General features: G+C 41.5%; 1 protein-coding gene across 2 annotated transcripts in view; it reads left to right on the plus strand.

Annotated features, from left to right (window-relative positions):
- Positions 1-13549, plus strand: part of SNTG1 (syntrophin gamma 1) — a 460317-nt gene that overhangs the window by 138820 nt on the left and 307948 nt on the right. Inside the window, exon 2 of one of the 2 annotated variants that reach the window (XM_060035135.2) lies at positions 2071-2145. The exons of the other annotated variant lie outside the window; for it this stretch is intronic. The gene's annotated coding sequence lies outside the window, so the exon portion shown is untranslated. The remainder of the gene's footprint in view (positions 1-2070; positions 2146-13549) is intronic. 2 annotated transcript variants of the gene reach the window in all.

Below are 13549 nucleotides of genomic sequence, written 5' to 3' on the forward strand. Positions count from 1 at the left end.
AGTCTGTTGCTGAGGCCTTGATTTACAGAGGCCAGCCCCTCTCCCGCATTATAAAACTGAGCTAATAGCTATGTCTCATTAAAAATAGTAATCGCCTCTTGGCATCAAATCAATAGGCTTTTCCTCACAAAGAATGCTCTTAAATATTATCAATGATTTAAACTTGGAGTCTAATTCTAAAGGCTGCAACATTGGCAGTTTAGATCTAAATGCCAACTACTGGCAGACACAGTTTTGGGCAGATTTTACCAAATATACTTTTGTGCTGCTTTTAAAGCCGATTTCCCTAAAATCTGTTCTACAGAAATTCATCTTATGACATTAGCTACTTGGGATATAGTTACTACCTTATTGCTTCTTTTTTTGGATTTTGGATTATTTTCATTGACATATAATTGACTTAAAATATTATATTAGTTTCAGGTGTACAACATAGTGATTCAGTATTTTTATACATTACCAATTGGCCACCAGCATAAGCCTAGTTGCCATCTGTCACCATACAAAGCCATTACAGTATTACTGACTATATTCCCTACACGGTACATTCATCCCTGAGACTCATCTGGTTTGTAACTGGAAGTTTGCACCTCTTAATCTCCCTCACCTATTTCACTCATCCTCTAGCCTCTCTCTTCTGGCAATCACCTGTTTGTTCTTTGTATACGTAACTCTGTTTCTGTTTTGTTATCTTTGTTCGCTTGTTGTTTTTTTTTTTTTTTTAGATTCCGCATATAAATGACATATATCATTTGTCTTTCTCTGTCTGACTAATTTCAATCAGCATAATACTGTCTAGGTGCATCCATGTTGTAACTGCAAATGGCAAGATTCCAGGCGTTTCTGTGGCTGAGTAGGATTCCATTGTATATCTCTACCACAGCTTCTGTATCCATCCATTGATGGGCACTTACGTTGCTTTCATATATTGGCCATTATTAATAATGCTTCAGTGAACCTAAGAGTGAATATATCTTTTCTAATTAGTGTTTTTGTTTTCTTTGGAAAAATACCCAGAAGTCAATTTGCTGGATCTTCTGATACCTAGACTGAATATTTTTAATTTTTTGAGGACCCTCCATACTGTTTTCTATAGAGGCTGCACCAAGTTACATTCCAACCAGTAGTGTACTAGGGTTCCTTTTTTCCCACATCCTCACCAACACTTGTTATTTGTTGTCTTTGTGATTTGTTATTTCTTGTTTCTTTGATTTTTATTGTCTATTTGTTAGTCATTCTGACAGGTGTGAGGTGACATCTCATTGAGGTTTTGATTTGCATTCCATGGTGATCAGTGTTGCTGAGCACCTTTTCATGTGCCTGTTGGCCATCTGTATGTCTTTGGAAAAATGTCTGTTCAGATTCTTTGCCCATTTTGTACACTGGTTGCTTTTTTACCCATATTAAGTTATATGAGTTCCTTGTATATTTTGGATATAAACCCATTATTGAATATATCGTTTGCAAATATCTTCTCCCATTCAGTAGGCAGCCTTTTTCTTTTGTTGTTAGTTTCTTTCATTGTGCAAAAGCTTTTCAGCCTGATATGGTCTGTTCTGTTTATTTTTGCTTTTGTTTCCATTGCCTGAGGACACATATCCAAAAAATATTACCAAGACTAATGTCAGAGTAATGTTTGACTAATGTCAAGACTAATGTTTATAACTAATGTTATGAACATAATGCTTATGTTTTCTTCTGAAATTTTTTGGTTTCAGGTCTTACATTTAAGTCTTTAATCCATTTTGAGTTGTGCATATGGAGTGGGAAAGTAGTCCAGTTTGATGCTTTCACATGTAGCTGTCTGGTTTTCCCTATACCATCTATTGAAGAGGCTGTCTTTTCCCATTGCATATTTTTGCCTCCTTTGTTGTATTCTTATCTCTCCTCTTGATGATTCACAAGGCTTTGAGAGAAACTGACAAGAAAATGTCGTGAAATTATATGTGATATAAGTGTGAATGGGACGCATGTGTTCCTCATGGATAAAGTGAGTAAATTTCAGTGTAGAGATTTCACTCTTTCTCTTTGGAATGCTCACAGGCCTTTATTTTTGCTTTCTGCATCTAGACTGCCCTCCAGAATGTTGAGATTGCCAGAGAAGTGACCTCCGCAAAAGGAAAATATTACTCCACTGAAATTCAAGTAAGACCGTTACTTTTCAATAAGTCATTGTGAGTAAAGTTATTGCTCTGCCAGAGAATGTTATTTATTACCTACTTAGAATTTCCCAACATCAGGTATTGTATGCGTTCACTTCACATTATGCAAAGCCCATTCTACAGGATTTCAAAGTGTCGTACCCTGCAAACCCCGACTGCAGCCCAGGACAGGTCAGATGTTATAAATGATGAGAGGGGCAAAGGCAGTTGTAAAGGGGGTGATGGAACTTCATTTAGGGTGGCTATTCCTAGCCTCGACACACCTTCTGCAATCACAGGAGAGGATAAATGAGGAGGACAAATGCTACACTTGGTCTATAACGCACACTCTACCCGCATCGCCTGCTCTCACACGGAGTACTTACAAACCACGTGTCTCAGCGTGCACTGTTGATGGATTTCTTATAGTCTCTGCCCTGACCTGTAGAATTTCACTTGTGCCTCCCACGTGTTTGTCCACATTTAGAGCTAGACTGGCTTTTCCCATCTGAATGGAAAACAGCCCCACGAACAAGAGCGCACTGGGCAGCCGCTGTGTGAGCCGCCCTTGCAGCTGGGTCCCCTGCCCCCGGATGGCGCGTGTTGCCCTGCCCACCAGGCTAAGGGGGTCTCAGCCTTCCCGGGCATTTTCCTTCTAATTGCCCAAACAAGGTTATTATAATACAAATACGTAATATCTGAACTGGTAAGTTTGAAGCTATTGCTGCTTTTCTGTGCTGTGAAGATGTTTGAGACCTTTGACCTTGTACTTGGATTCATCTGTCCCTGCTCTGCCCCCTCTTTGTGTTAAATGTCACATCTGCTCACAGGAAGTAGCTTCCATTGGCGCATTTGCCTCCGGACTTGTTATTCAAATTCCCAGTCCTTTCAGGCATATTTGTGATGTTAGAACCACTGGCTTCACTAGTAAAACATCTCTACTTCTAGTTGTGCCGACTGTATTGTCTATCATGGAAAAAATGACACAATTGTCAAATGCAAAGACGCTTAGTCTTGAGTCCAAGACTGACTTCATATTCAAGCAACTTTCTTCATGCTTTATAACTCTGATCTGCACTCCACCAGTCTTGCTTACAAGGGGATCTGATGACTCTGCAGCCAGGGGGAGGTGTGGCTCCAGCCCTGGTGTCTGGGGACCCTGATCTCTGAGGTGGAAATGAGGAATGCTGACTTCCGTTACGGTTTTCGTTTATTGTTATTTCCATGAGAGTTTGAAGGAAAACACTCTAGTTTCTCTCTGTGACTCCAGCATCTACTATCATGCCAACATGTACAGGGTCCCAATAAATATTTCAGAAAAATTAATAAGTTGATGACAGTGTTTCTGGAGTTGCATTCTGTGTATTTCAAAGACATCCTCCCATAGATAAAAGTCTGCTATGTGAGGGTCAATTCCTCTTATTACTCTCCTTTCCAGCTCCCAGTCCGTATGGGTGGATTTCTGGAAGCTCCTGGCATTGCTTTCCTAAATGGACAGATTTTAGTCTAGGCTGCTTTAGTCTTGATAATCCCATCTCTCCCTTATCTGGGAAATTCAGTCAAGAGAAAGTTGGATAATTCTGGCTGCTGAAGACCTATTGGCAGCCTCTCAGGGCTTAAAACACAGTCTGTTTATGCATCTGTGTCTGGCTGTGAAGAAGATTCACAGGAAAGTCTTCAGGTCACTGTGAGATGCCTTTGGTGATAAAGGAAATAACGAAAAGTTCTAAAATAAAGTCTCATACATGTTATCACTTTAAATGCTGAGTGTGGTATCGTAGCTGCAGGACAGAACTGGAGGAACCCTGGAATGTGGCAGCAAACTGATGAGGCTGTGATGCTCTCCTGTGAGTGTGGACCGAGTTCTCCTACTTCCCACCTCCACTCGGCCTTCCTACTTTCTGCACTGCAGCTGCCTTCCTCGCTTGCAGGCTGGAGTAGTCCTGGGGATGGCCACCCTGTGCCCAGGTGATAAAGCCCCTGCTGCAGTCGGTGCCTTGTCTCCTAACGTCCCTGAGGGCTCCCCTCCGCTGTGTACAAGGGCCCATCGGTAGCATGGCCTCTGCCGTTCCCACAGAGCAGGAGTCATCAAAGTCCAGCTGGTCCAGGCTTGTTGGTTTCCTGAGCAGACTCAGAGATGCTGGTACCAAGCCGAAGTGCAGGGCTCCAAGCTCACTGGGCAAACACTGACCTTGAAACAGGGGCAGGGCTGGCTTCATGGGAGGGGGAACCACCGTGCACTCACAGGCACCAACGGCGCAGCCGCCACCGGTTTAATCTGCATTACAGTTCCCTCTGTGCTGCCAGGTTCCACAGGATTTGACAAATGCACCGTGTCAGGAAGTCACCACTATAGTATCAGAGGGAGGACTTTCACCACCTGCAAATATTCCCTGTGCTTCACCTACTCAGCTCTCCTCCTTCTAACCTTCTGGAAACCACTGATTTCTAATCATTTCTGCAGTTTTACCTTTTTCCAAATGTCCAGTTTTTAAGCCTTTTCACCTGGCTTCTTTCACTGAACAATATGTATTTAAGATTCATCATGTCTTTTTGTGGCTTGATAGGTGATTTTTTTAAGCTGAGTCATATGCCACTCTATAGATGTATGTTTATTCCTTCGTCTGTTTGTTTATTCACTCACCTAAGAAGGAAATTATGAAGAAAGCTATTATAAACATTCAGGTGCAGGTTTAATACATTTTTGAACCATTTGGTTGAATACCTGCTAGTGCGACAGCTGCATCCATGGTAAGAATATAGACAGTTTTGTAAGAAGCTGTAAAGCTGTCGTCCAGTTCCTGCCGACAGTGAGGGGAGTGCCTGATGTTCTGTATCCTCGCCAGCAGCTGGTGGCGTCAGCTGTGACATTTTTTGTTTATGTTTAATATTAAACTTTTATAGTATCTTTGTAAAATTAGGAACCCAAACATTTACAAGACACTTCAAAATATCCTCTCGGAGTAAGTAGAGATGTTTTCTTCCAAAATAAAAGTTTATGAACACTCTCCCAGGCGAATACACATTATGAGCAATACTTGGTAGGGGACACTGACATTAAAGAGTTAAGAACAGAAGAGTTAAGTGGTTATAATTTATGCAGGTTCTGTGAGGGAGAGTCTAAGAAGCCATGGGAGAAACTGAGTGAGATTTCTTGTTTCTTCTCCTTTCCATCTGCCCCCTCCTTCCTCTCTCTCTTTCCACACACACACACACACACACACACACACACACACACACGCTGAGAACCTTAAGGAAATTGTAGGTGGTTGCCTAACATGTAAGTTTTGGAGCTAATAAATTGGAAAATGCAGTTTAAAACGAGACAAGTGAATGCACAAATGAACAGATACAGTACGGAGCCTCTTCAAGTCATAGTACATACTTTGTCAATGTTTATTCCACGTCGTCCTCCGCTTCTCTGCAAAGTGCAGCCATGCCACTGGACGTTTCTGACTTCTTGAGATTCCAGTTGTTCATAAAGTCTGTCACCACCACTCTTCCTCTCATTTCACCCATTTTCTGGTGTTTATCTTTATTGTTGCTATCTGGATCTAGTTTTGTTTCATCCTAAATCTCATCTGTCCTCAATGCTGTGAACTCTGTGTGGTACTAATTATTCAAGGGAATCCTCTTCCCTCTGTTAAACGCCTTCTTACCATGCAAGACCCAAACACAAATCCCACCATCTTGCACAAAGTTTTCAGGTGTCCTAATCCTAATTAAGTACATTTTTCTATTCATTTGCATGATAACATTTTAGATTAGGTTTGTCTGTTTTCCCTACCAGAGTGTGAAATCTTAGAGAGAAAGGCTTGCATTTTGCTTTATTTCTGATAGCCCTTGTTCAGCCCTAGTTATTTGATGTCTGAGCCCTGGGTCTCCGGGCTAACGCTGCTGGCGCTGACGACCCTGGACCAGGTGTCCAGTGAACTTAACCTGCCTCAGACCTATGTCCCTATACCTTCTCCAGTCTCCACACCCATTTCTTTGCACCTCGCAACCCTGAGATATTGCGCCCGGTTCTTTGAACCTGATCCTTGTGTTTGATTTTCCTAATGGACTTTAACATAAATGTGACCCCTGGTCCTTTTAGTTATCTCGATACGATTCTATCATCCGCCTTTGCACAAACTAAAGCTCCAAGAGCCACCACCTGGATAGCATTTTCCTGTTCCACCTCCACAGACTGGCAGAGGGCACTCAGCAGGTGCGTTAAGGCGCTGTTTACTCAGTGTGCATGCTTATTGTGTGTTTAATTGGATTGCGCTGAACTGGTATTTACATCACTGCTTCAACAAGTCACCATCTTGAGTATTTAAAGAAGAAAATAACGCTAGTACAATGGACAATGGTTAATAGCTTTCTTATTCGTTTTTTACACTTTATTTCTTTTTTAATGTGGTTGCTAATATGTGTATTAAAATGTTCAAGGTAAGGAAATGATGCGCAATTTCATCTGTAAGAACGGCGCTGCACACAGCGTCCCTGTCTGTGCCGGGGCTCCAAGCACTGGCTGGTCTGTCCCATCACGCGGCACTGGCGGAGCAGCCAGCCGGACCGCCTGGAGCCGGTGCTGAGCTGCTCTGCTTCTGAGTCCAACTCAACACTAGCAGCTTTCTCCCCACATTAGGTACATGTTCATTCCAGAACCCAAAGACGGCCCAGCAGAAATAGTACGAGGGGCCGGAAACAACAACCTGTCCTTTACTGTGAAAGGGACTGTTGACAGTCTCCACCCACCTGGACCCTAGAAACTTGGGAGGAACATACTGAATCCAACACGGATAAGACGGATTTACGGGTGAAATTAATAGAGTGGAAATACTTGCTCGCTGTTAGCCTATGGCTTTACTGTGTTTTCTAAAATACCCTTAGATGTCATAGATCGATCGGTGTTTCTCAAAATAGAGCACACACTAGAATCACCCGGATGGCTGGTCACAGCTCAGGTTTCTGGGCCCCTGGCCCAGAGTTTCTGATTCAGTAAGTGTGAGCTGGAGCCTGAGAACTGGCATTTCTCAAAGTTCCCGGGTGCTGCCGAAGCAGGGGGCACGCTGTGGGAGCCGCTAGAAACTGAGACGGTGACTCACGTTGCAAAGCAAGGTATAAGTTGACCGTGCTGCGGCTTGTCAGCTGAATCCTGTCTGCTTCTTCCTGAGTTTGTTCTGTGGGTAAGGGGAGCTGACAGCAGTCACACTCCAGGCTACGAGGTGCTCTAAGGCCCTGCCCGAACTCCTGCGTGTGACATTTACACAGTGGAACCGAACACTCAGTACATTTCAGGAGAGATTCAATTTTAGTATGAATATTGAATATTCTACGCACAAAATATAGTACCTTTACAAAAAAGCATTAAAATAAAAAGAGAAAAGAGTTCAAATTAATGTCAGTAGCAGACCTAAGAACTGAGGTTCTTTGACTCTTAATTGTAAATTCTTTCCTGAGTTAAGTTCTAATGTAGGCTGATTCTCCTCTAGAGAACATTTGAGTGAGGATTATTTTGTGAACAATGGGCAGCATTTGGTTACGTTATGAGCATTTTCTATTTTTAAGATTAAATTATCCGTAACAGTTGTTTGACAGCTTTCATACATCCGTTCATCAACTCAACAAGCGTGTACTGAGTACCCGCTACACACCATGGATATAGTTAAGATATAAATGTGCCTCTGGGAAGCCCGCAGTCCAGTGATTTGTAACTGGGTCTTTACAGGGGAAGGACGTGCTTTCTGCTTCTGCTTCTTCCTGGAACAGTTTTATATTTCACTGCATAAGATGGTGTGTGTCGTGCAAAATTCAGCTGTTAACTGTGCTTTATGACTGAGGAGGTCAGTCAGAACAAAACTAGTAAAACTCATGTTTCATGTTTTCTGCTCCTCAAATTGCAATTCAGATTGATTTTTATTCAGTGTGTCATATTAAAAAATAAAGGGATATTTTGGATTCTCTCCAAAGGATATATTTCTGTGTCACAAACTCAGATGGCTGCTGAAGCAACCAACCTGCACTACTAAATTAAGGGACAATTGTTGTGTGCAATGAAAATTAAGTACGTACTGATTTAAGTTGCTGTTGACAACTTTGGTAGCATCAGTCGGGGGATGCCTGTTCCCAGTCTGTTGGAAATGCATAGCGCCAGTGGAACTGTTTCTCTTGAGGAAAGACATAAAGACTTGACTATACCTAAGTAATACGTCATAATTCAAATGGATGTTCTTTTCTGTTTGAAAACCTCAGAAAGGTATGGTCACAGCAGGTTCTCTTATTTTTTTCCCTAACATTTGCCAGTGTCTTTATTTTAAAGGTGTATTCTTTCAATAAATCTTCTGCACCCTTTTGCAGATGTGTAAGCATGTTAACACAGATGGCAGAGGCTGCCCATGTCACAGATCATCAGGCTGGTCCTTTGGGGCAAGAGCTGTTAGCAAGTCAGCATCCCGGGCCAAGTGAGGGGCTGCCACCTGTTCGCCTCTGCAGTAGAGGAAGCAAGGTGGCCAGAGTGTCTGTAGGAAAAAGGTGGAGCGACAAGATAATGTGAGTGAATTGGGCTGAGGTGGAATAGTGCGATTACATTACAAATGGCCTTTCGTTGCCCACAGGCCATGCTGGGTTAGAGTACTTCCTAGAGAAGCAGCTTGTTATTTTTTTCTCTTTTTCCAGATTTTACCAGTGCAGAGTTTTCTGTTTTCATCTGTCTTGCCATATGTCACAAGTACTCATTCTTTTTTAAAGCTGGCAGGTTTATGGGACTTTTGTCAAAAACATTAGGCTGTTTTTTTTAATATTAGGCTGTGATTTTCCAAGAAACAAAAGGCTCAGAGAGGTGTCAAACTGCCTGCATTAAATGTAACTGTTTGGTGATGGTAAGAAGACCAAAATTCTACTCTAAAAATGGTATTTAGTCTCAGTTTGTTTCATCAGAATCAACATTGTAAGACAAGGGAGAGCAACGCTTTGCAAATTTTTATTAATCTTGAAACCTCGAGTTCTTGGCCCTGGTTGTTCCCATGCGCCAGGTGAATGGGCCATTATTCAGTTCATTCCCCAGAGTGCAATTTGAAAGAGTTTGGCAAATCACTTACTTTGCTGTCTTTGGTTAATTAACTGCAAATTGTTTTGAAAACCCCATGCGTTTAACACAGAACTATGAGGGGAACCCATTCTGGAGATGAGACCAGTGACACCAATTACTGTTAAATGTTTGTCTTCAATAAATTCGTATATGATGACAGGACAGTAAAGGGCGGGGTCTCCACATCCCGCTGCGCCCACTTACCTCCCAGTGCTTACCAGACCCCGCGGAGTCTGAGACCATGGACACGGCTACGTGTGGCCGGATAGCTGAGAGCGGGCGGCCCAGGCCGGCCATGGATGTCCTGGCGAGAGTGCCGGGCTGCCTGGCACTCACTCTGAGCAGAGCAGAAAATGGCAAGGAAAGGTTTGTGTGTCTGATTAGTTTTGTTTGTTTTTTTTAAGAACAAAACCGGAAGCAGTTTGTTGTCCTCAGACTCTACTGGCCTGGGAGGTGGGGACCTCTGGCTCAGCTCTCCTGTTCTCTGCTTGGGAAATGGACTCCTGTTCTTTAGGCCTCAGTTATTGCACCTGTACAATAAGGAGCTTAGCCCCAATCCACTGTGACATCCTAATCACACTTTCCCTAAGGATTAAGGTGGCAAGCCTACAGGCATAGGCATAGGATTATTTTTGAGAATACAAATAAATTCGAAAAATACAAAGTTAATCATGCCTTTCTCTTGCAGTGTGCTCATTTGCTTTATTTATCATATTAACAAAAGAGCTAAATCTGTATGATATTTCAAATACCTATAAACAGGTAAAGTAAGCAATGATTGTAGTATTTGTCCACAGTCTATAGTATTGTAGTATTAATTTCAAAGCAAAGCTTCATTTTTAACATTGGAAAAAACACTAAAATGTGATTCTACTTAGAAGACTTTCCTTGTGGCTTAGATTCACCTTTTGTCATTTGAAAGCTTAATTTCTTCTCAGATGCAACCAGGATGCTTACATTATTTTAGGTACCTTGTTAAAGCCTTTGAGTACTCTATCTTCCTATATTAATATAAAGATACAAATTCCTTGGTAGAAACATACATCAGTATAATTTATTTAAAATAGCTATTCTGATTTCAGTGCTGTTTTCACAAAGGGGTAGTTATCCTCTTGATAAAGTATGTCACAAAACTCTAAGAGTTGAATCCATAAGATAAGGGTTTAGTGTTGTCCTTGGTAACAAGATATAGGAATTATTACAATTTAATGAGTATCTTTTATGGAGGCCCTCTACTAATCGCTTTACACCTGGTATTCATTTGATGATTTAAAGATGAACAAGGTGGCACGAATGAAAGGCTAAGAAAAGCTTATACGACATTATTGTGAACAGACCCCAGCCCTGCAAATGAACAAGATTTGCTTTCAAATGAAATTTGATGCATTCTACATTTAATTAAATCTAGAAATGGCTTAAGAGGATTATAAAGCATAACAAAGTATGCCACTTTAGAATAACCACTAGAAACTTCATTTCCAGCCACTGCCCTAATTACGAATGGTTACAAGTATCCACTGTACACCAAGGAGTTAGAAGACATACCTATAGTTTATGTTGAGGTGGAAACATATTTCACTCCATGAGCCAAAATGTGTTAGAATCTCTCAGCAAAGAAAGGGTACCAGTGACCAACTTGTTGTTTTAAATTTTGACAATATGTTTAATTAAAGTCTATTTTTAGAGAATCCCCTCATTATGTTCTACTTTTACTCTTGCCCTTAAAATGTTTCATTGCAGACCTTTTAATGTTAAATTCGTTGCATGAATTGAAGTAATGAACCAAAAGCTGTGTCGTGACTATTATTTATGTGATTAAAAAGAAAATCTTATTTGTTTTCAACGGTGAAAAACGATGCTTTTGACTTTAAAATATTATTTATTTATAAAATGTGCATCAGATTCCAATGTGATAAGTTCTTCAAGATATGAAAGATGGTGTACCAAAGTGGATACATTTTAGTTTAGATTTTAGAAAAAATTGGATTCAGCATGCAAAGACAAAGAAATCTAAGTGTATGTGTATCTTTGACTTGAGTTTCTTTACTAATTTATATAACCCTCTTATTAACAGAAAGTTTTGTCTGCTGTCATGGCAGCAAAATTCATCTATAATTTTATTTTTGGACTTTGTTTTAGTTACCAATTGCTGTGCATTAAATTAGCACAAACTTAACGTCTTACAATAACTTTTATTTATTGTCTCCAAGTGTCTGTGGGTCAGGAATCTGAGCGCAGCCTGCTGGGCCCTCTGCAGGGTGTTCTCGAGGTGTCATCCTAGGTGTTGGCCAGGGCTGGCGTCTCATCTAAAGTTCTCAATGCTGCTTCTGATCCTATTTGTTTGAGTTATTCACTCTGGACCTCTCTCTTTGAGCCAATTAGATAAGAAGGAATCAATTAATTTAAACCACTTAAAACCACATAAGTAAGAAAGATAAAGAGAATTCATTACAGTGCAGGAGTCTGATATAGGAAGTATTCCGAGAGACCTTAGAGGTGCCCCCAGGATTACAGAGAGCTGCAGACACAGCAGCTGTTCAAGGAGCAGAGCAACAATCAGCAAAGTGTGAGAAATAACACAGAAATGTTTATTTGTGGGGGCATCTCTTTCGTTGCATAACTTTGAAAATGTTTTCAGCTCTAATAATTTTGGAGTTTAGACCAGCAGATTTCAGACTAGTCAGAAGGTAAAGTTATTTTCGGGGTCTTCAGAAAGCACACAGTCTAAAGCCATCACCTAGCCTTGACATTGCCAACCCTCTTGGTCAAACAAGAGGACCCGCTCCTAGAAAGTTAAGACTCTTGCAGGGTTTCTAATCATGACAGTCACCATTTTTGAAGGTGTTAATGACAGTTCCCTCTACCAGGATCGTGGCTGTGATCTCCTCAGCATCTTTGTGGGGGAGCCTGTCTTATCTCTACTTACTGCAGCTGGTCATCCTCGGAGCCGTTGTGTGTGTGCAGAATCTAAGATGCTTTTGTCGGCTCAGCGTTTTTGCCTTTGTAAACGCATGCCGCTGTAATTTTGAATCCAAGCAGTCCCTCTCTCCTCACTCTACCGCATTTAAAAGAATAAAAGTAACAAGGGGTAGCACTGGAAGCTGGAGGATGGAGAAAATTCAGTAGTGATAGCGAGATACTGAGGAACAATAAACTTAGTTATTTGAAAACATGAAAAAGGGTTTAGAGTGATGGATGGTGACAGTGCAATACCCTGGTCTCCTATGGTCTGATGAATAATGTCATGGCCACGCAACACATTCACCAGTGCCAGAAGGTAGGGGAAAGTCACCACAGCACCCTGGAGACCCACGTCACACTGCGAGATTAACCTTCGGAATCACACTTGTGCATCCAGAATACATTGAATCTGGGTCAGGTATTTTTTAATCATATTCTTGAAAAATCTAAATTCCATAAGAACTTTATGTCAGAACAGGGTCAGATCCCACCTATTTCAGGGAAATGGTCTAATCATTTAAAGAGTATTTACAGATATTTAGTAAAACGTTATCTCCCTCCTAGTGTGTTAACATTGTTTACGATTTTCTTCAGAATTCTGTTTTCTCATTGATCTTTAGCAGCCCACAGTGTCATTTAAATGATTGCAGACAAACATCAAATTTAAGAATGTTTCTGTGTAATACAAGGTCATGTCCTTGTTCAGATCTAGGATGGGCGTCGTCCAGCACGAAACCTGTAATACTGCGCGCGCGTGCGCGTGTGTGTGTGCGCGCGTGTCCATGCCAGTGTACTTAGAACTATTTACATGAGGTTGAGGACAGGAGCAGATGAGTGTGGTGTGAGCTTACTAGTCGCATTGGGGAGTAACTTGGCAACTTCAAGGAGGGATATTCTATTTGCTACTCTGTTAAAAGACGAACCGAGTCATATTAAATATTGTGAGGATTTATACGATCAGAAAATTGATTCCGTTCGGGCAGCACCAAACCTGAAGTGCTTAGGAGCCCTCCACCCACAGGGGCTGGGAGAGAAGCAGCAAACGTGGAGTGAGGAAACGATGAGATCAGCTGTGTAAGCCATTGCCTTGCTTGGAAAAGCCTATGGCTGTTTCTGATTGGTTATCCTTAGGTTTTGATTTCTTAACCGTGACGCATCTCGGGCTGAGGTTTCGGTTTGCTTATGTAGGCTGCTGAGGCACTAAAGCCCCCTCGGTCTGACGGCTCCCTTGTTGAATTAACTTAACTTTTCTCATTTTAGGGCTCTAGCTTTTCCTGCTCATAACTCAGTAACTTCAGTGAGAGAGACTGTTGATCATTCATTATTTTGAGCACTTTGAGCAGGGCAGACATGAAAAAACGTTTTATATTAA

Source organism: Delphinus delphis, chromosome 17 (genome assembly GCF_949987515.2).
Source record: "Delphinus delphis chromosome 17, mDelDel1.2, whole genome shotgun sequence".
NCBI lineage: Eukaryota > Metazoa > Chordata > Mammalia > Artiodactyla > Delphinidae > Delphinus > Delphinus delphis.